Here is a 24640-nt window from a genome sequence, read left to right on the forward strand (position 1 = left end):
TCCAAGAGCAAGAGGATCTTTGTGACCTTCAAAATACCTTTGGTCTAAGAGAGTAAAAATAAAGCTGGAGAAAACCTGAATTTTTCTCCTGACACTCAGATGTTAGGTCTGCACATTTCAGAAACCTAAACGTGCCTGTCAATAAAGATCGCTTGGGAATTAGCCAACGTGAAAATTCTAAATAAGGTACGCTGTTTCGAGCACGCTGTGACAGTGGTGCCTATGGACCTGGGCAGACAGCTCAGTGTGGAAAGTGGGGGCCCAGATTTATTTCCCAGAACTCTATAAAAGCTCACAGTATTAGCAGAGCCAGGAGACTCTGGAATTGCTGCTCAGTAAGCCTAGCCGAATCGGTTCCACCCGAGGACCTAGCAAAAAACCTTGACTAGAAAAAGAGAGGCAGGGTGGCAGTGAGAAGTGGGGTTGTCTTGGGCCCTGCACATAGTGTGCCCTGCACATAGTGTGCACACACAACAGGTATGCATCTCTGACCCTCTGACCCACGAAGACGCTTGACTGTGGCTCAGTGGTAGAAACTTTCAGAACCCCATTCTTACTGATTTCACTTTCCCTGTATACTGATGCTTTGTTCATTCGAAGGTGACAGGCAGTTACCATGTAGTAAAACCCCAGAGTCAGACCTAAACTCTTCCACTTCCAGCAAATGCCAGGCCCCTTCCCAGCTGTATACAGGAAGTGCCCTGGTGTCTTCAGCACTTAATCTGGACTTTATTTGTTCCACAAAAAGATAAATAAATCTTTTCCAGTAATGATAAAAATCCACCAACTTCACACTTTTCCATGTGAATGGTGAGAGCCAACACAATTCAAGAGTAAAGAATTATCTAAACCAGTAGAGGAACACCATGGTTAAAATGTGTGTGTTTTAGGGGGAAATTGCCCAGAAATGGAAAAAAAAAAAAAAAAAAAAAAAAAAAAAAAAAAAAAAAAAAACAAGATGTACTAAGAAGTGGCATTTAATAGATCTCAAAGTAAAGATGATATGTCATCTATCTATCTGTCATCTGTCTATAACGTATCATTAGGTAGGTAGTTGATAAACGATAAATAAATGATATATAGATGGTGGATAGATGATAGGTAGGTAGGTAGATAGATAGATAGATAGATAGATGATTGATAGATAGATAATGGTTGATAGATAGAATGATGGTAGATAGATAATGATAGATAGATAAAAGGATGGATGGATGGATGGATGGATGGATGGATGGACAGACAGACAGAGAGATGAATGACTAATAGATGATAGTAGATAGATAGATGATTGATAGATGATAATGGTTGATAGATAACAGAATGATGGTAGATAGATGATTGATAGATAGATAGATAATGCTGATATAAATAATATGAATAGATGTATTTAATAGACAGTAACAGAGATATACTGAGCCTGGATTATTTGCCAGGTTATAGAGCTTGATTTTCCTCTACTGCCACCACTGAAAGATGGTGAAACTGAAGAAGACAGCTCTAGTGACATGCCCGAGTGTCCACATGAGAACCTGTCTCAAAGAAGTAAGATGGCTGATGTCGCTGAAGTATGACACTTGAGGTAGCCTTCTGGACTCCACAGGGACACACTCACACATACAACCAGCTCCCCCACACATACAACTCAAACACAAATGAAAAGTGCCCCTGGGAGATTTAGTTTCTTCTGTAAGAAAATGCATTTCCTAAGTAACAGAGAAGATTAATAGATTCAATTAATAACGGCATGACTTGAGAAAGAGACGCTTGAGTGACCCTTACCCAGGTCTCTAATAAGAACAGGATGCTAACAGTGAAAGTATCATTTAGAAAAGCTGATTTCCTTTTCATCATTCCTGCTGAGTGTTTACTTGATTCACATCCTGTGTGACCCTATGGGAAAATTTTTAACTACTGCCGGGGAAAATCCCATAGGGCTACGCAGGATGTGAACTGGGCTTGTGCTGAGCTACCTTCAGCTTGAAAAATATCAACTGAGGCTAGGTGAGTTTCACTTTCTGTTTGTCATAAATTCCACATTCTGCCTCCTCAAGTTCACACTGACAGAGCATCGGTCAGTCTGGGTGGAAAATGAGTGCTGTCAATCAGAGGCAGCCCACCGGGAGCACTCCCAGAGTGCTCCTGCATACCTGTCCCTCACACAGTTCAGCTGCACTTTTCCATTTCCTGTGGAGAATGCACAACATACCACTTCCCCTATAGAAAGAGAGAGAGAGAGAGAAAAAAAAAGCAGCCCCACTTCACTTGCTGATGGAAAGAGTGTCATACTTTCCACTGGCCGAGCTTGAAACCATTACAAGACTTAACCTTCATTAATTTTTCCACGATTTGCAGAAATGTCAGGAAGCAGCTGTAGGAAGACTGATTAATTATCCCTATCATGACGGCTCTGCCAGGCACTTGCGCCCCACTCCTGTTGATATGTGTGTGTGTAGAAATATCTAAATAGATACGTGGAAATTAACGCGGCCTTTTCCTCTGTTGGTTGAGATAGGTGGTGTGGTATGTGTAACCCTGATCAATCTACAAAGATCTGTGATGTCTTTCAACGGCCCGAATCTTTGGGATCGGGAGGCAACCCCATGAAATTTGGGACAGTAGCCATGAAGGAAAAGATTGCTTCCTGCCGATTACTCAGATCTGTTCAAACAGACGCTAATGGATTCATGTCTTAGAGCAACGCTGCATGTTTTAGTCAATCAAGAGGCTCGAATTCACTTCCGAAATGTGAATTTGAAAATCAAATGCCCTTTTCTCTACTTCCTCCCCCTTCGTTTTCATTTGCACCGTAGCATCTGTCTTGCCCTATCAAGGAATACGCTCTGCATGCCTGGCACAGAGGAGGGCTCAGCACACCTCACAGCCCCGCGTGCCAGCCGTCGAGCATCTCCGAGGCAGGTCCGCCACCCAGTCTGGCCATCTGGGTGACTGGTTCTAGCAAGCTCTGGCTTCTCAGCCAGCACCAATGTCAAGCAGTGTTCGAGAAGATAGATGCTGGCAGACGCATTTACTCTACTTGCTTTTCCCTCTAAGACCCAGGAATGCAGACAGAAATGTCAGCATGCACCTACTAATGCGGCCAGCAAGAAAGCTTCCATGGCAGAGGCTGGCGACGTCCCTGAAACACACAGACCCCGTCCAGACCTGGCACCTTCCTTCCCTTCCGCTGCAGCTTCCACCTAGAACCTGTTTGTCCTGCTCTCCTTCTGAAAGGGAAGAAAGCGGAACCGGCTTTGAACCAAACAACTACAGTGTTCTTTGGAGAGACAGGGAGAGTCCCTGAGCCGATAGAGCGGGTCCCAGAGCCCTGGGGGACCAGCCTCTGCTAGAACCTGAGTCCTGATTTTACCAGGTTATGGGGAGTGTGAGTAGAGTCCCAGGCTGGCAGAGAGAAGCCAGTAGAGTGCAGAATGGGGGCAGAGAGAGACCACCTACGGGCTGGGGTCAGAGAAACCTTGGGGGCAGCATGGTGTGGTGCAAGGCTGGAAGGGGCCACCGACTTCTTTTTTTTCCTTTTTTTAATATTTACTGCAACACAAATCATCCAAAGGCTCCCTTCTCAGAGACACTCCCTAGTTTACAGAACTGAAGGATGCAGCCTCCCAGCCAGGTCAGGGGGATCTGAGACAAAGAGTATCAGCTTTGAATCATATCCCAAACTCAATGAACAAATCGTAGCGTCAGGTGAGCTACCTAAACTCCGTGCCTCAGTTTCCTGATCTGTTAAATGGGAATGAAAGCGATGGCTCTTTTTTAAAAAATTACTTAGTGCCTTAAAGTGGTGCTATTTACCACCTTTAAAGCGCTTCAGTGTGACCACCTTCCCCGGGCGTTAGGTCTGCAATCTTCAGTTGATGTTTCTGACACAGATTCATCTGAAAGTCAGGGTGAAATAACATGGGAAGAGTTCCTGAATCAGGTTGACTGTACTGTCGACGACTGTAAGGGAAGATTCCCATAGTTTTGGATGTGACCATTAAAACAGAACCCAATAACCTGGGGTCAATAATTTGGATTTTATTTTAGTACCTGCAGGACAAGCATATGATGCTGGGGCAAGACATTGTTGAGCACTCCCAGAAAAATGTGAGAATTTATTTTGCCTTTACCGGAACTGAGAACAAAAACCAACCAATCCCTATCGGAATGAATGAATGAATGAATGAATGAATGGGTGGACAAACTGCTCCAGATACACACATGAAATCAGTTCTGTTCTCTTTTCCTATCTGATGTCTGTGAACCCTGCAGGGCAACAGCAACAGCAACAACAACAACAACAAACCTGGATTTACTTTTAAGAATTATTATGAGATAACCACATCCAAATATAAAAGCAAAGTTTAAAGTCTTTGTTAGCGATTGTGAACGAGAGACGGCCCATGTGCAATGTCTGCGTAACCTTAAAGATATTTTGTGAACAGAGTGGACTGGTAGCCAGCAAAGCCAGGGCCACTGCTGTAGCTGCCACTGTTGGTCTAATTTTAATACGTACAGGAATGCAAGCATGCAGCTTAGAGGTTGGTGGGACATAGCCATTTTTTTTCTTTGACTGAATTCTGTCCATCTGTATGTGAGAGTCCCAACCCCTTTGATAATGATAAGCCCCTTTATTGTTTGCCTCACCTAGCTAGTCACTGAGTTGTGTCCCTTCTTTCTCCATGGAGAACAATCACAAAGAAAAATAAAACCGTCCCCCTCCTATGCAACCATGAGAGGAAAACATTGTTAGAAATGGCCTTCCAGAAAAAGGGGGATGTATTGACTTGGAAATGGACACAACCAGACCATCCCAGCTTCCAGACAAGGACATATGTAGCAACATTAACACCAATTAACTACAATTTCTGTTCCAGGCCCCACCTGCTCACGCAGGACCTCTGGTCCCCTTGAAAAGTCCCAAGTAAGTATTGTGAGGACTCCAGTGAGGGAAACTTCGGAGAGCCCACAGGCAGTCTGACAACCAGTCACAACACCATCTGCTGCTTCTCCCGTCCTGTGCCAGCTCCCCCTAGTGTCCTCAGGAAGATAGCCCTCTGCTGCCTCTGCAGATGGTGCCACAGCAAGAATGCTAATGCCCAGATGCCCCACAGCCAACAGAGCCCCCCGCCCGGCAAGACAGGTTCTGTGCTGAGTCTCATGCTTTAGAAGGCCCACATTCGATAAACACACACACACACTATATCTATCTATTAATATATATATATATATATATATATATATATATATATATATATATATATATATATATACGTACACATACATACTCATACACACATAATACACAAAATGTACTGAAAGCACATGTTACCTTTATCACCAGCATCCAAGTTCCTATAACCTTAAAGCACAACTATAAGTGTTTAAGCTCCCAGAGGATCCTTTTGCTTAAAGGCTTTGCACCAATTTAAAAAAAAAAAAAAAAAAAAAAAAAAGAAGGAATGAATGCCCTGAAGGTTTGTGACGCTGAGGAGTGTGTAAGTAGACACCATTCCAAGTGTCTACCTAGTGCTTCCATTAATAAAAGGACATGGTACCTAGCTGCGGCCTTAGGCTGAGCAGCTAGGGCCCTGCTTCAGGAAGCACAGCCACACCAAGCATCTCTCTGCTCCTTTCACTGTGTTCTGTCTGATCAGAGGCTCCACAGATGCTGATGAACTAATGCAGTATTGAGAACAATTTTACAATTAAGCATTCCTCCTTAATCTGCTATTAGCAAAGATGCTGGCCACAGGAAACATGATGTTAATTATTTATAGGCACATATAAGTGGGCATTTCACACTGAATCTGAACACTGTTTTCGTTTCGCCACAACAGCTTGAAACATGGTTATACTTAAAATTAAACACGTATTCATTCTCTCTTTCTCTCTCTTCCTCTTAGTTGTCAAAATAATTTATTAATGTATATATACTTTACAGATAATCATGTTATTAGGCTAATTTTGAATTAAAATGTTTTATTTATTATAATGCACACTTGCTTTTCAACATATAATCTTGGATATTTGCTAAAATGGCTTTTTGAAGTAGTTTAAAAAGCTTTAAATTCTTATACTCTGGTAATGAAATATATTGATAGTTTGTATAACTGGAGTATAATTAATTTTAGTTTTCAGTGTGTTTGCACAATCAGTGTGTGTGTGTATGTGTGTGTGTGTGTGTGTGTGTGTGTCACAGGTGTGTGCATGGGTGAACAGTTTGTATGTACAGGTCAGAAGTCCACCTCAGATCAGTCTTCACCTTGCGCCTTGTGTGAGACAGAGTCTGGAGTCTCCTGTTGATACATGAAGCTAGCTGGCTCTGGGTCTTCTAGGAATTCTTTTGGCTCTGCCTCCCATCTCTTCACATATGTGCTGGGATTACTGACATGGGGTATGTTGCCTCAGATTTTATTCTCTGAATCATCTTCCCACACACTCCTGTTTGGAGACAGGGTTTCCCGTATCCCAGCTGGCTTCAAATACGCAATGCGGCAGAGGGTGACCCTGAAGTTCTGAGTGGACAGGCTACCATGCTTGGACTATATGGTGCCAAGAATGGAAGCGGGCTTCCACACAGATAGCATGCACTCTGACTCAGCTGCATTCCTGAAACCAGTGTTAAGTCTTTAGGTTGGAGGATGAGAATAAGGGGGGGTGGGGAACCTTGGCTTATGCATCTTCTTATGTTCAGAAATATTAAAAGCACCCTCCCCCCCACACAACCTAAGTAAAAAGAGTCATTCTGCTTAAAATTAAAAGCTTCAAAGAATGAAAAGTAAACAAGCTTGTGAAGCTGACCCACATAAAATACACTAGCAGGATATTTCAAATTCTTTGTGTGATAAAGATTTAATTGCTGTTCAAAACAATAGGAAGGAGCCGGGAAACCATTCCCGTCCAATCTCCAACTTGAACAACTGAGAAGAAATCCCTAGCAGCTCCGTGGTCTTTATAAGATAAAGATTTCATCTCTGGTTAAATTAAGAATGTCGGTAAGCCTTCACTTGAGCTCTTACACTTTGTGCCCAACAAGTCCTGGCACCCGGGACCTTCTCCCCAGTTATGAATTCTTAAGTCAAACTAAGCTTGGCTTGCAATCTGCTCTCCTCTTCCAATACTCAGAAAATAAGCTCCGTCAGGGTTTTTATCTTTTATTTTTCTCTTATACCATGGTCGCTCAGCTCCAGACTGAAAACTTAAGAAGGCAACGAATATGTCCCACCCCTCTGGGCATCTACCACTGCTTTCGAGCCAGAAACTAAACCACAGCTGATCCGACCATGGGAACTTGTCCCAAGAGTCAGGATGCGGGGAATCTGCAGCTGGAGTCTGATAAAATTCTTACTTAGAGGCAAAAGTGAGGGCTTCACTGAGCCCTCGTTCATCTCTGATCCCCTTCCTTCCAGCAAGGTTTTTGGCTGCCCTGTATTTTATAGCCTTGGCGCCTCCCACATGTGCACCTCTCAGACGTATCAAAATGGAGTCTATATGGCTGGGCACTAGTAACAAAGGCCACTGAGGACGTACCAGACTTCCAGAGGCATACTTTCATATTTCTGGTCATTATCTGTTACTTAAACTCTGAGGGCTAAATCTTGGACGAAGCATCTTAACAACTTAGTGAACACAGTTCGATGCTTTGGATAGAATTGTCTCTTATATTTCAAGGGATGGGGTAAAGATATTTCTTAGCCATCTATGTTGAAGGACTGATTTAAAATAATCTGTATTTTAAGTATTAGTAAACTAATTAATAACAGCAGAGCTCTCTCTCACATGCACACATGCGCACACACACACACACACCACACTACTCACTCACAATGGGTTTCATTATGTATCTTCAAAACCTATAAAATTCCTCCTGTGTTTGAGACAAGAAAGCAGCCTAATGGTCCAGTTAAATAAAGGGTTTTGTACGTAGCAGTGGCTGCTTGCATGAGCTTGTTTGTCTCAAACACAGGAGTAGTTTTAGAGGTTTGGGAAACATATAGTTAACATAATGAAAATTTTGCCATTTGTGCCTATATTACTAAAAAAAATCACTTTTTCACGCTTTGGAAAGAAAGAAAAGAATTGGAGATTATGATTCATATAAAAGAAGACCCTAGTCTCTTAGATAAACTTGAATTTCTGACTAGTTAAAACAGAGGTGAACCTGTCTGCAAGACATACCTCATCAAACATTCACAAAACAAAACAAGAAAGAAGGGGAGGGAGCCCCTTGTTAGCATTCTGTCTAAGCTCAGCCCCACAGTTACCTGGCAACAGCCAGGTGTGCCTGACACTATAAAAGGGGCTGCTTACCCCCTCCTCACTCTCTTGTTCTCTTGCTCCTCTCCCTTTCTTGCCTCCACTCTCTCCCCACTCCCTTCCCTCCTCTCTCTCCACATGCTCATGGCCAGCCTCTACTCTTGTCTCTCTTTCTGCCTTTCTCTGCACCTACCCTCTTAACTGCCCTCCACATGCCCTAAGTAAACGATTCTATACTATACTGTCCCCGGCTGGTCCCTCAGGGGGAAAAGATGCCCAACATGGCCCCCCCAGAGACACCCTCTTCCCCCACACACTCACCACACCTCCATAGAACACATCATCACTCTCTTTACTTTTTTTTTTTGTAACCACACCACCCCTTGCTTTCTCACGCAACATAAGCAAGCTAAAATAAAAACAATAAATCCTAAACACAAAAACGTGTCTCTGGCAGCAGAAAAATAGAGAAATGGTGGCTATGAGACCAGGAGAGAATAATAAAAATTAAAATATACTCTAGGTGTCCGGATTTAAGTCTCCAACTCACGAGGGTCCTAGGCTCTGCACTCAGCCACTGGTCAAGACATCTTCCTGGTGCCTCCAAACCTTTCCATGGGCCAACAAACAAACATCCTGACCCCAGGACTTCATCTATGACCTCAGAGGGAAGGACCACGTAAGGCATCTTCTTCACTTTGTTTACAAATAACAAAATGCCAGAGCTGCAGGAGTCGAGGTTGATGTTTCCCACTGACACTCCTCTGAGAACTTAACTGAGCTCTCATGGGCTGAACATACTGTGGGGTTCAGAGTAGCAGGAAACCACCAAGGGAAAGGTATCGAATACTACCTTACAAACGTACTTTCGTACAAACTCTACCCCTATAATTCTGGGAAGCCTGCTTATATTGGCTGATTCCCCATAATTTATTTTGTTTAGAAATGTCCATTCTGTCTTTTCTTCTCCACTGATTCAAAATTGAAAGTTCTATCAAACACAACTGATTATATCCACATAATTTAACAGTACGGGTGGTTGCATAAAAATTGCTTTGTTGTACCAGGTGCTTGTCGTGACTGCTTTAAAAACATACAGACAAGAAAACCCAAAGCAAAATATAAATTCTATCCCTTTCACCTGCTGTTTGAATTCTACACTGCTACCCTCTCCTTGCTCGGGTTGTAACACAACGTGTCCTTGAATACGACTATGCAGTCTGTCCAGTAGTCTGTGAGTGCTCTTGAGGACAGAAAACTGGTAGATGTGTGCGTGTAAACGTGTGTGTGTGTGTGTGTGTGTGTGCATGTGCACACTCAGAGAGAAAGAGAGTGCATGCTCCCACACCCACTTCCCCAGACTGTCCTCTGTAGAAACTTCCTTCTTCATGGGACAAGAGCCAAGAAGAGCCTGAGGACTTCCCCAACGTAGGCCAAGGTTATACAGTGCACTAAACATTGTCTGCAGGGTGCCCAGAGGACTGTGTGGGAAGGAGGAACTGAGGAGGATGCTGAGAGGGAGGTGGGGAGCTGGCAGCAGGAAGATCAACACTTCGGCAGTATTTTGAAATCTGTGATGACTCCTTGGGACAAGCCTGTTCTCAAGTGACGCCTCTCAGACCAGCCAGGACACAAAGATCTATCCCGGTTTATATAAACTTTACCCAACAAGGAGAAACCACTGAGAGAAAACCCCCATCCCTTGTGCTCATTTATGTGTTTAATTACATCTTCAAGATAAGAAATAGCCATTAAGATATTTTACCCTTACTTCGACAACTTTCAGAACGTTCTTACCTCCGTGGTTACATTGAAACTTTGTCATGGTTGCCTTGGATCCATTACGGCACTCACTGGGCTACATATGTGTGCTTTAATCATTACCACAGGAGGCAATGACAAATGGGAACATCTCAGGATGACCATGGACTGGTTTAATCCAGAATATCTCTTCTGAGTGACACCAAACCAGGAAACTCACGGCTACCATCGAATTGAGGAACCTCGGCTTTTCTTGTCATTAGATTGAAGGAATAGTTTTACTCACAGCGCTAGTATATTTTTCTCTATTTTGGTTGCTCAATACCCGCCTCCCCATTTCCCCGAACAGTATTACCAAATGAAATGCATTACACAGAAAAAGAAAAGTGTGCCTGTGCAGCACCTGCGGCTGCAGGGGCCACGCCACGCCTTTTCTTAGAGCAGAGTATTGGTTAACATTTGAAAGCTTACACATCTAGCATCACTCTCACTCCCTGCCCATTAAACAGGGAACCCAGCACTAGCAGGATCCACCTCCTGGTAGGAGAGCATCTCTCTAGCAAGCTCCTCCTCCTTCAGCGTCTCTCTAGCAAGCTCCTCCTCCCTCAGCATCTCTCTAGCAAGCTCCTCCTCCCTCAGCGTCTCTCTAGCAAGCTCCTCCTCCCTCAGCGTCTCTCTAGCAAGCTCCTCCTCCCTCAGCATCTCTCTAGCAAGCTCCTCCTCCCTCAGCGTCTCTCTAGCAAGCTCCTCCTCCCTCAGCGTCTCTCTAGCAAGCTCCTCCTCCCTCAGCGTCTCTCTAGCAAGCTCCTCCTCCCTCAGCGTCTCTCTAGCAAGCTCCTCCTCCCTCAGCATCTCTCTAGCAAGCTCCTCCTCCCTCAGTTATTCTCATTCTCTCCTTTTCAACTATATTTCTGGAAACTCGGTTAAAGTCTACAAACACAGGATCCCTCTGACGTCTCATGTTCAAGGCTTGGTCCCTGGCTGATGGGTCCAATCAACAAGAAGTGATTGGACCACAATGGTGTCACTCTTAACAAACAGACCCACCCATTAATGAATTCACAATGCAAGGGCTTGGAAAGTAGGAACAACGAAAGCCTAGTTAGAAGTAGGCAACCGAGGACCCGGGCTTTGAAGTGTAACGTGTTCCTTGGCCTCTGCTTCCTGGTCACCACAAGGTGAGAAGCTTTCATTAGTCCAGCAGTGATGTGGCCAATAGGCATGGACTGAAGCCTCTTTGAATATCAGTAAATTCTGTTTCCTTTTCAATGGCTTCTTTTAAATAATTGTGATGGGCACACACACACCCACACATCCACAAAGCATGGATTAGGGTTAGGGTTAGGGTTACATCCCAGGCTTTCTCTAGTCTTTAGACTGTTTCTACATGCCTTCCTCCACGTCCACCCATTCATCAACGCCCTGCCTCAGGATTGACAACATTAATCCCATGCCTTGTTTTAGGTGGGTGTACTTCTTCCCACTTGACAAGATCCCTCCTTTCTTAAAAGCCATTCTTAGAAAATTCTGTTTGATCCTACTGTCCACCCCACAACTCCAGGACACCCACAAGCCATCGATGTGGTTTCTTTCTTCTTGTAGTCACAAAGCATTCTACATTTCCCAAGGGCACTGCCACAAACATCTAATATTCTCGTCAGGTAAATACTACTCCAAGTTTTGTTTGGGCTGAGGGGTGGGGTGGGGTGTAAGCAACTGAAATCCAATACACAAGCTTACTGGTCATCGTCTTCCTCCCTATTTCCAGAACACTAAACTGCTCATGGCAGAAGTGCCTCAAATAAATGTTGACTGAATTTAACAAAACTAAAGCTTTAGCAAGTAGCCAGAAAAGCTGAAGTTCCACGGGGGAGGGACGAGAGGTGAGGGGGAGGAGGAGATAAAGGAGGAGGGCTCAGCCAGCAGTCTTGGCGTCTGTGATGATTGGTGTTCTCAAAATTTCCACTTAAGGCTGATGACAGAATCCAACTATGCTGCAGTCGATGAATAATTTATTCGTGCACAAATCACTCTGTTAATGGAAATCTTTCATGGCTTAAGATCTAAGATGCATCCAGTGCCCTATACATGGGTGCTTTAATCATCACTACACAAGGCAATGACAAATGGAAAAAGAGTCAAGATGTACCATGAGAGACACGGGAAGGGTGGAGTGGATTGTGAAACCAGATAAGATAAAACAAAAGGGACAGTGACCCTAAAGTAAAAAGGTTAACCGGACTATGATATCAGTAGAGCTCGTCTACCAAGATCGAGCAATAAAAAAGGCAGACAACGTAGCCAGGCTAGCCGATTATCATTTGGGACTTCATGGGTCAGAACTCACAGTGGTACTGGGTTCAAACACAAAATAAGGATCTCTGCATAGGTGGTTTTGCCCATTATTTAATTTCAAAATGTGTAATAAATGTTATGAATGCCTAAGGAGCCTAAATTCAAGAACCCGTTCTTAATCTGTAGGCAAAGTGCTTGAGGGTGGTGCCGTTCTCAGATTGGGGCGCATGGCTGGACAAACTTAACAGAACCTCATTCAAATTGTATCTGCCATAATGTTGTGTGATCTTTGGGGCTCACTGAAGAAGCCCTAAAATCAAATTCCTCCTCATGAATTTAACATGGCTTCCCTTTACTTATATGAACTATGGAAAACAGGATGTAGCCAGTGACCATATCCACAAAGCTTCAATATTTGGAGAATGCCAGTCAACTAGACCCACAACCACACAGTGCCTGAAGCACGCCACTTTACGTTGTGTGAATCTGTGGCTCACTGGGGCTCTGACTTTGACTAAATCACTGGATGTAGCGCCTCCCCCTCAGCTTCGACTCCACTTGCTTATACACAGAGTGAAGTATATATAATTTCTATATCATAGCTATTTTCTTCCATAACACAGGTAAACACTATTTGTAAATGATAAACTACTACATAGTTAATACACATAGATACAAATCACACAGACGAAGAAAAGAACAGAAATAACTCTACGGAAACAAGGAAGCAGCCTTCCATCAGGGTGTCAAATAGCTACATTACAGACATGGGATATATATATATGCTGCTCATAAGACCGGCTTAATGAATGCTGCCTGGCTAAATAGACGGACAAGTTATTGATCTCGTGAATGAATGAAGGATGATGCTTTAAAGGTGCAAGGAAATACTTTTTGAGAAATGAAGCCATATGGCTCATGAAATCCAATCACTGATGGGCTATGTATGAATCTACTATAACCAAGAAGTAACGCAAGATCACCAGAAAAAAGATAAAGATGCTTTTAAAAGCCTAGGTTCACACCAGCTTGTCGGTACTCAAACGTGTATGATACTCTCATCATGTGCAGAGAAGCAGGAGAGACATAAAATGAAACAACTTCCATGCATGTAAAGATCTACAAAACTGCCCCTCTACAAGAGGAAATGGTTGGATGGCTACATCTTGGCAACTTACAGGATCTACTGTGAATGGGCTGCAAAGGCGGAAGTTACAGTAAAGCCCAACTGGTTTGATGTGGACCATTTGAGCAGCTGAAATGTGTCGAAATATAAGTCAAGAGTAACCCCCTATTTTCTCAATTTGTAGAAATAGGAAGGGAAACAAAAAGCATACATAGGCATATTTGGAAGGAAAGGAGCCATAGAAGATTGAACAATCTATCTAAGAAAAGGAAATCACAAAATAGAACAATTTCTACCAAAAAAAAAAAAAAAAAAAACCAAAAACCCAGAATCAGACATTTTGTACTTAACATGAGACTTAAATAATTTGTAGTTCTAAATATTAATAAGTATAGCAGTTATGCAATTTTGCACGAGGTAACTACCACTCTGAATTTCAATATTCCCCAGACAGACAGGGGATCTTAATTCTTAGTTTAAAACAATTAATTGTGAGCCAGGATCCTCAATCATGTAGACTGCTCAATGAAGGTAAATAAACTTCCCTTCGCTTCAATAAAGATTCACCTCTTGATAAACTCCTAAATAAATCCACCCCATTGAGTCAAAGATGCATATACCTGAGAATGTTGATCAGAACCCATGGTAACAGATACAAATTTCAGCTAGATGTGTACTGTTAGGTCGGATGAAAAACATAACCAACTTGAAGAAAAACAGCAGAGTATAAAATTAGCATCAATATACAGATAAAATAATTCTCACCCTTGACAAGAAGTACCGTCAAATGAATATTCTAATGTTGCAGATTCCCTATCTTTTCATGCGCCTTTCTCAGTGTGGCGGGGGAGATTTTATTCCTGGGAGGAAGAGTCCTCACTTGAACTAGTGACACTGATAGAACGAGGAGTCACTGACCATACTGTCTGTGCGAATTATTAGAGAATGCTTAAGAAACCATAGGAAACATTCCTAACAATGTACGTGGATGAACTGAGAAAACATGACATCTCTGTGGGTTAGGTCCATGCTAGCAGACTAACAAACCAGCAGCCATGCAGTAAGAAAAAGAAATACAGTTCCTTTAAGGTTTAAACATTGGCCATTCAGCTGTTAGAACTCAGCTCCCTCTAACCACCCCTAACCATCACTTGCTCCCGCTGCCTGCTGACCATAAGTTTTTAACCTTCCAAGAATATCATGGATTAGGTAGCATACTTACTGAACTCAAAACGATCAATATTTTCAAAGGGATGATGTCAAAGAAGCCCGGGGGTACTGTGTGTGTATAGCAATGGGAATTCATGGTCACAGATGAATACTGAACCAAGCACCTCACAGGCAGGAGGCAAAGGATGCCCTGAAGCTTGTGAATTCAGTATTTCTACTTTCCACAAAGGATGGACGGACGGTCTAAGGATGAGGTCTCAAGGCAGATCATTAGAGATGAAGCAGCTGTTGGTATCCACAGGCCATACATGCAATATCATCAGTGAGAGCCTGACTGAACAATGGCACCTTTGGGTGCTCACAGCTAGACAAACACCAGTGGTTGGGTGGCTTGCAACCCTCTCCCTGATCATTAGACAGTTTCTTCTCTTGTCCATTAGCACTGATTGGAATGTCAAATGGTTCCCGTTTACTTGAGAGGTGTGTGATTTTAGCATCAAGAAAAATAAGTAAAGCTTTACTAATTCATGTCCTGTGACCTAAAACTAGGAAAATAATTTTCCTAAAAATTCTGTTATTATTCAAAGGGTTAATTAAAACATGAGTTTGCCTGAGTTTAAAAGAAAAAATACCAAGCCCTAAAATCAGTATCATTTAGACTTTCTGATGCCAAAAATCTGTTTGAGAGAGCAGGCTTTTACTACACTGACATTTTAAGAGTAGCCAAAGTCCTGTTCCCACTAAATTCTGGCAGTCCCTGGTAATCTGGGAACAGCCTAAACAACTCCTGGTTCCCAGTTTTCTATCTCAGGAGCCTCCAGTGCCATGAAGCTCAACCAGGCAAGCCTTTGCTTGAATGTCTTTCTTTCTTATCACAGACTCACGTGCACGTAGAATGAGAAAGGTTTAATAGAGGAAGATGTTTGAATTCTTAAAAACCCTATTATATTTAATATATTATATTGTAATCCAGTAAGATGCAAGTGCACACACACACACAGACTGATTCACACACACACACACACACACACACACAGAGAGAGAGAGACTGATTCACACACACACACACACACACACAGAGAGAGAGAGAGACTGATTCTCACACACACACACACACACACACACACACACACAGAGAGAGAGAGAGAGAGAGACTGATTCACACACACACACACACACACACACACACACACACACAGAGAGAGAGAGAGAGAGACTGATTCACACACACACACACACACACACACACAGAGAGAGAGAGAGCGAGAGAGAGAGAGAGAGAGATATCTCCCCCAAAGTAAAAGTTGGTATTCTCACATTAGTACAAGATTACAAGGACATGATCAATAAAAATGCAAATAAAAGGGGGTTTGTGAGTGAGGCCCTGGTGGCTGCCATGTTCAAGGCCGGGGGCTCAATCTTCTGCATCTAATATAATGAAATAAAAGCAGAACAGTAGTTAGAAGGAACAATTCCAAATATTAAGTGATTTTTTTTTCTAGTGTTCAAGTAAAATCAGACTTCACGGACTACAGAGACAGCACAGTCTGTGCATCTGATGAGCAAGCAGAAGGCTTACATTCAGGAGGCCCCCAGGTTAAAGGGCAGGCACACCTTTATGCTTGTGTGTAACACTAACACTGTGGGGACAAACTTCTGGTGATGGCTGACTGTAGTCTAGGTGCTAGTCAGTGGGAGGCCCTGTCCCAAATGAGTTGGGAAGAGAATGGTAAAGCGGGATGTCTGACATCCTGCCCCAGGCTTTGTGTGCAAACTGATGCACACACATACACTGCCCCCCCACAAACAAATGTGCATCCATGCACACACATACAATACACTGCTATCCTACATACATTCCCCCCACACACACGCACATCCCCCATACATATACATATACATACACTGCCCACATACCATATATACATGCACATGCATGCACACACATGCACATCCCCCACTCATATACATACACACACACATACACTGCCCACATACCATATATACATGCACATGCATGCACACGAATGCACATACAATGTTACCCACACACACATACACTGCCTATGTGCATGTATTCATACACATGCACTGCCTTCCACACAGACATCCCCACATATACACACACCGTCCCACACAGACAGATACACACACACACACACACACACACACACACACACACACACACACAAACACTTTTAATCCTAAAGTAATTTTAAAAATTGCAGTACAGATATACAAATACATTCACTGAGGCAACATTCCAATAGTCTTATCTTGAAGACTTCAAAATTATTCCTGTCAAAAAATTCCCCTGAACATATACTCATTACCACACATTGGGGTCTGAAGTCAAACCACAGAAATAGAGTAGCTTCACTTACCTACTGGCTGGCAGTTGAGAGAATGTTCCAATCAAATCAATTCACTTAATTTTTCAAGTAGATCTGATTATCGTTGGCTTTGACAAAACTCACAGACGTCACCTAGTGAAGACGCAAACAGAAGAACATTCACATTGGGGCTTGATGGTATCTGTAACTTAATAATACAAGTTATTAATACTAGACATCTTCAACAGAAGTATGTGGTAACTGCATTAATTTTTATAACTGAGGTAAAATGAATGCCCAAGCAAAGACAGAATAAACACCCAGAGTGGAATGGAAGAGTTTATTTCCAACACCAAATGGCACATGAGAATGACTGCTCACATGATACAAGGACATGAAAATCACACTCGAGCATGCACAGTAAGAGTTGTTTGGGGATACCCCTCCCCCACTGATTCTTCTTGTTGGCGCCATTTCTCGGAAGCCATTAAACCTACAGTCAGTCTCTGCCAATCGACAGAAGCTAACACCTACATGGGTTATTTACAGGTAACAGTGGTCAAGCCATCTTGAAGATAATTCAGCAACATGGATTTCCAGATCATTCTGAGCCTGCTGCCTAGCTTCCCTCAGCAACCGCTCATAGGAGTGAAGCCCCATCGATAACTTATTATAAATATTTTATAAATATTATCAGCTCCTTCCCCTCATTTTCTCAGCACAACACCTGTCCTGGGGTCCAGAAATCAAATTACTATCTCAGTTATTGAGGAAGTTCCAAAAGAGAGCAAGTGATAGCTCACCTGCAGAGAGACTGAAACAGTCACCAGAGCATCAAGCTTAAGAGCAGAAGACAGAAAATCACACAGCCTCAAGCTAATCCCAAATCGGGTCTCCCTAATGTACACTCAGTATTTTCAAACAAAACAGGATTTTTGAAGTCTGAGAACATTAACCACAACCGCATCCTAATCAAAATTCAAGCCATATCCCAAAGTCATACATCCATGATTTTTACTGAACAATCTTACTACACACATTAAAGAAATTGATTGGTATTTAGAAGAAGAAATGTTTGAGATAGATTTGCTATTTCTGTCTGAATTTAGATGATATTCTAAAAAAAAAATTCCAATAATGGGTAACACAAACAACAACAGCAACACCTAACAAATAGAGCCACACAGTAGTCATGAGAGCATGTATGAGTTTTTAAGAAAACCTGGCCTGTTTGCTGTTCAAACAGTGGCTGTTCAGAAAGCACACTTGGGCAGGGACTCAAGAGAATTCTTCATTAGCAAAAATAAACAGTCCTTATGACAAGACAAATGTCATATGCTCTGCTGATTAACTTATTCCTGTGGTTTTGAGAATATGACGTGGGACCTACACTTGCAATCTAAGAGATCTACCAGCACCCTGCTCCCCAGCCCTCTCTGTGAGAATGTGTACACACGGGCACATGTCTGCATCTGTGTGTGTGAGCGCACGTGCACACTCATGTGGGTGTGTTTTAATTTTACTAAATCAACCAATACAACCACCCATCAATGAACTCTGACAAACCCAACACATTCTTTATCTTCGAACACCTAATGCTGTGGAAGTATCTGGTTTTCCTTTTTTGTCATACAATCCCTTCAAGGACATTCAGATACCAAAGGTACCCAGGTTCATGATCCGATTCATGGTGATCCGCCAGGACAGGTGTGTGCAGAAGTTTGACACGCTGTTCTTTCCCCTTGGCCTCTTTCTAAAGCAGATTGCAGAAGCCACCCGAAGAGACCTCCTTACTATATGATTGCTTTTCATCTTGTGTGTACGTGTGTAGTGAATGCATGTGTGTCTGTGTAGTATGTGTACCTGTGTATACACATGGGGGAGCCAAATGATGTCAGTTGCTTTCTCTTTGGATTTTTTGAGACAGGGTCCCTTGCTACACCTGGATCTCACCAACTGGGCAGACTGGCCTCTGAGTATACCTGTTTCTGCTTCCTCGAGTTATATTCTGAACACTGCAGAAGTAAGTTGCACACCTGGCTTTATGTTTATGTGTAGGTGTGCGGTGACCTAAGGCTTGGTCCCACTACTGTATCCGCTGAGCCAACTCCCAGCTTAAAAGTTCCTTGAAGTCTTTTTTATTGCACTGTCCTTGTACAGTGTGAAACTGACCTGTACAGACAGAAGTCTAACACCCCTTTCCAGTCTTGCTCACTTCCTAGAGAGAATACGGTTTCCTTAAATTGTATAATTTTTACCTCCTAAGAAGTACAACTAATTATTAGGCAGATATGGTAAAAGCCTTTTTTACCTACACAGCTGCAGGCATCTTTTCCGTAGCTGTTTTGGGGGTCAGCAGCCCTTTCAAACGACTAGAAGACACGTTTAATGCTTGCAGAGCACCTAAACTTAGTGCCATTGCCTCAGGTCAAGGTCCAAGAGCAGTAAGGAAAAGATATTCCTTGCCCATGAGTGACTTGGTTATGAGACTTCCAGTAATCAGCACAGATGATGCAACTATATTGCCTGTAAGTCAAGGTGGGCAAACCCTTCCCTCAGAAATGTCCATTTCCTTACAAATAGGCAGCGTTAGTTACGTGGGCGTTACAGAAGACCCCCCCCAGCAACCCTGTACTACAAAGCACAGAGACATTTACTGCTAGCCTAAGAGGCAGGGTTTGAACTACCTCCTCTCCGTCTGCCCACGCCCATGCTTGGTGTTAATGGGGGTGCTGAGTGCGGTGCAGCCCAGTCAGTGCTATTCTGGCCCCATCGGTCAATCGAAGTTGTCTGAGCATTGCATTTCAACCTGTCTCATGTTAGAAAACATCTAACTCGTGGGTCAGTCTATCCGCGTCCAGCTCTGCCGTGACCGTGCTTGCTACCCATTGGGCGGCTTCCACTATTTACGTTCAATAAATTCGACAAACTAAGGAGGCTGGGCTTGCATGGCTGGAGCTTGAGGGGACCAAGCTTTGTGAGTGTATGGGACGGGGCTCGGTGGGGCAGGGGTGTGCTAGCCTACTACAGCACTCACGGAAGTGGCTCAGGGCAGCACAAGTGAACTTGAGTCACCCTGTCCTGATTCCGGTGAGCAATCTTCCAACACTCCGAGGACCAGACCAGAAAGGCAGATGGAAATGCTTGCAAAGAGAAAGACCCCGAAGACTGCTGACTCCCCACCATTCTATCAGCGCTATCATCAGCACCCCTATCAGCTTGGTTGGCACAGCCGTCCTGCTTCCTTAGTTACTCATGCTGTCCTTAGAAAAATAACGAATCTGCAAATATCTGAACCAGAAAGACAGCCCTTTTCCTGGAACCCAAACACAATCATCTACTATGTGCTCTGACACGGACACACTTTACACAGATGCCCTTGTACTGCATTTCCAGTTATTTATCCTTTATCCCCATGTGTTCAGACAGCTCAGTTTTACCAGATACATACTGTTTCATAGTTAGAATGACGTCATTCCCTGGTTGTGAGAATTCCTCACATTTTTACCTCTGTCACTACAAATAAAGTGCTATTTTGCTTAAAATATTATCAGAAACAATCTTACCATACCAAAAGGTTGAAACATTTTATGAACTTACACTTAATGCAGAGCAAATTATTTAAAGCACTTATAAAGCAGCCATTAATAAATATTCTAATTCAGCAAATTTCCCGACTTTGTACTTGATGCTTTCAAAAAAATCAAAAAAACCACTTTATTCAATTTCAGTTGTGCCTCAGATTCTTTTATTGTTTTTAATGGTAGCAGTAATTTTATTTTCTCATTTGAAAGAATTCTGTCTTTATCTTTAATTAAAGAATTTTTACCTAATTATGTAATTTGCCATGTTTAGGTCCTGATTTTAGCTTTTTACTTATATGATGTGTGTGTGTGTGTACAAGCACGTGTAAATGTGTACATGTGTGCAGACACCAATGGAGGCCAAAAGAGACCATCAAATCTGGTAGAACTGTCATTCTAAGCAGTTGTGAGTCTATTGCCGTGGGAGCATGGAAACCAAACTCTGGCTCCCCCGTAGCCGCAGTGAGTTCTTCTCAGCCTGGTTGTTCTGTGTGTGTATGTTGTAGCCTAAAGAGCTGTTTTCTTGCTTTTCGCTTTTTTTTTTTTTTTTTTGCTTCTCTTTTCATCGTCTCAATCCACACACTGAAGAGAGAACTTGGATCCAAAGGGTGTGGTGCTATGTGACTGGCACTGAATTACACAATTTCGTGCTGTTACGTGAAAACATGCATACCCTCCGCTGTGTCAGAGTCTGCACTAGGACAGCCTTCTGCTCCTGGTGATTTTTTTCCTTGCACTCCTTGATTCGCATGTGTGCATGAAATGCTGTCATCTGCTTTATCCCGAGTGACAGAGCCTTCGGTCCCTGTGTTATATGCCGCTCCCTTCAATAATACTCAAAAACTTCACCTAATTATGGCTAAGACTGCACTGTGTAGTAAGTACATTAGTTAGTTGTGATGAATGGAAACATCTTTTCTGGGCTTCAGTTGTGTAAACCAGGCACACTGGATCATAAGCTATCTCTGTGGATGACACATGACATCACATTTACTATATATTCTTCTGTTAGTCTCCTTGTCTCTTTTCCTGCTCCCATTTCACTTTCTAAAAATACAGCATTCTTATAGCAACTAATTGTGCTAATTCCCCTTAAGCCCCCCAGAAGAATATTCTCTAAAGGTGGCAAAACGGTGATTAAAAGAAGTATTTTTTAAGTCCTATCTTAAATAAAACAACTTCATTTTCTTGACAAAGCTCAATATCCAACCATACATAAATACTATGAGCTCCAGAAAGGATCTGTGCCGGCCACTTTATTTTCCCCATCCAAAGAACGGTGTGGCTCATTTAAAACAAGAATGGACAGAAGGGCCTAGTGCACAGTACAAACCTCTGTCTTCCTTCTCCAGTGTCTCCTGTTTCTCCTGTAATTTAGGTTTGGACTCAAAGACGGGGAAAACAGAGTGTAAAATGACCTGAAGAAATAATAAAATAATCAGGCCTAGTGACACAGGCCTATATTCTCAGATGACACAAGTCAGAAGCAGGAAGATGAGGCTGTTAAGGTCAGCCTCAGCTACATTGAAAGTTTGAGACCAACCTGAGCTACATGAGATCCTTGTACAATAAAAATGTTTTAAACTTTTTTTTTTTAACTGAAGACAGTCTGGATTCCGTTGTGTGTGCTAATTATAGCCATAGTTTTAGTGGCTATTCTACAGGTACTTAATTTTACTTTTCAGATAGCCTAAGTGGTCTATACATCCTGACTGTATGTTGACGGGCAAGAGGTCAACACACACAAAGGAAAGAAAGCAAGTCAGTTACCTCTGTGAGAGTGGGTACCTGAGGGCCGAGGCAGGTTCTGTGTTGACTTGAAAAGCCACCATATGTTTTGAGTTGTGTGAAAGTACAAAATGCAAGTGCTATGTTTCTCAGCTTTGCTGAAGAAACACACGGGCAGGTATTTCATCTGAACTGTGTTTCCCGAAAGACTGCAAGATGTCTACACATTTTCTTCCCTGGAGTTCAAAATAGCAAGCTGAGTGGGAGTGAGCACTTTGAGACAGAAAGAAGAAAGGGAGAGAAAGGGAGGAGGGGGAAGTGGGGAGGGCGGTAGAAAGAGGAGGAGGAGCTAAGGAAAGCAAATCATTCCCTCTGGTCCTTGGTATGAGCTGTCTGCAAGGGGCCATTTGAAAAATGTGTGTGATTTGTGTGAAGTAACAATTTGGGCCAGAAAGCAAATATGGTACACAGAATCTCCTGGTCACATCTGATGTGGTGTGTGTGTGTAAAAGTGAGTGCTGGGAACCAGAACTCAGCCCTCATGCTTGCATGGCAAGTGTTTTGCTGATGGAGCCATCTCTAAGTGGGACCAGCTCTGCTTAAAGAAAGCTTAACGGCATCCTAAGTGTGGAAAGGCCAGTAGTTCTCTATTGTAGCTAGATACTTGTCTAATAGAACTTCTGCTGAACATGGCAGGGGTCTTGGCAGTGCTTTTGAAAACTTGCTAAATTGCAATGTTGGTTCTGGAACCTGTAGGTCTGAGTTGAGGCACCAAAATGGTATGAGGGCCGAAGTTTGAAAAGCAAGATTTTAGTTAATGCCAGCCAATTATACAAATGCTTGCTCAGTACCAGGTTTTCTGTTAGTCACTGAGAGGAGTAATAAAGTCTATGCTATGAATGCCAAACAGCACACACTCACATACAGTAGACAGACTGACTGACAGAGACACACTCAGTGTGTTTTAAATTGGGTGTTCAATGCTAAAATGTGTGGTGAGGGTCCTAAAAATGATAATTGCTTAGACTAGGGAGAGTTCAGTCTAGTAAGGCCTCAGATGCGCTGAAGCTAGGGTACAGGCCCTAGGGTGGAATAGGGCGTACACAGTAATGAAGAAGGGCTCCCAGCACAAGCAAGAAGGCAGAGTTTAAACAGCTACAGCGTATCTGCTCTGAGTCGTCCTGGAGACTCCCAGGCAGAATTCACTTTAACCAGGGGAGGGGAACTACAGTTCTGTCTAATAGTTTCAGGTCTGAGAGTTACAATCCTATGCTGAACACAGGGTAGCCTGCCTTAGACCTGTGCAAGTAACCTCTACTGGCTACAGTAACGGTGTTAGTGATTGATGTAGAGCCTGAGAGCAAAAAGTACCCTTTCTTCTCATATGCATGTATACATTGTACAACCTTTCTTTTCATATACCTAGGATGCATGTATACATTGTACATCCTTTCTTTTCATATGCATGTATACATTGTACATCCTTTCTTTTCATATACATAGGATGCATGTATACATTGTACATCCTTTCTTTTCATATACATAGGATGCATGTATACATTGCATATCCTTTCTTTTCATATACATAGGATGCATGTATACATTGTACATCCTTTATTTTCATATGCATGTATACATTGTACATCCTTTCTTTTCATATACATAGGATGCATGTATACATTGTGTATCCTTTCTTTTCATATACATACTATGCATGTATACATTGTACATCCTTTCTTTTCATAGACATACGATGCATGTATACATTATGTCTCTGGTTAGCATTTGTCTTTAATGGCAACAACTTTTGACTGTGAGATAATTAACGATTTGTCAGTGTCTGAATATGACTTTGACTACAAAAATAGGTGTCTTTTCTTCTATAAAGTACTTTGGGGTGGCACATACCCACACAACACCCTCAACGACAGCACCCTTCTTCCTTTTCCCTCCCACACTGGCTGATAATCGGAAGCAACATACCCAGATACAAAATGAAATCATTAATGAATTATACCTCAGGGTGGTTTTTTTTTTTTTTGAACTGCGTCTGAGACATTTTCCTGCTAGCCCACATTATGGTGTATATACTGCGCAATGGATTCCGTGGAGGAGCAAGAAGGAGCCGAAAAGATCTATGAAGGTAAAATTCCCCTGGGAGACTACTCTGAAAAAGGCAGCTGCTTGTTCCTAACTACCAGCAGCAAGTGCAAGAGAAGCATTGGGAAGAGGATTGGCACACATCAGCATCCCGAGGTTAGGTTAGCTACCCTACCATGCTTCTCCCATTGGCCATAGAATAAACAGCCTTAATAAAACACTGAAAAATGGGCTTGGAATGCCACCGTGCACATGCTTCATACTCATGTTAACTGGCTTGCTGTGTT

General features: G+C 42.7%; 1 protein-coding gene across 4 annotated transcripts in view; it reads right to left on the reverse strand.

The window, feature by feature from the left end:
• Window positions 1-24640, reverse strand: part of HIVEP2 (HIVEP zinc finger 2) — a 166554-nt gene that overhangs the window by 51605 nt on the left and 90309 nt on the right. For all 4 annotated transcript variants that reach the window (XM_080941690.1, XM_080941688.1, XM_080941689.1 and 1 more), the window contains one exon: window positions 16993-17094. The gene's annotated coding sequence lies outside the window, so the exon portion shown is untranslated. The remainder of the gene's footprint in view (window positions 1-16992; window positions 17095-24640) is intronic.

This window comes from Micromys minutus (genome assembly GCF_963924665.1).
Source record: "Micromys minutus genome assembly, chromosome: 30".
NCBI lineage: Eukaryota > Metazoa > Chordata > Mammalia > Rodentia > Muridae > Micromys > Micromys minutus.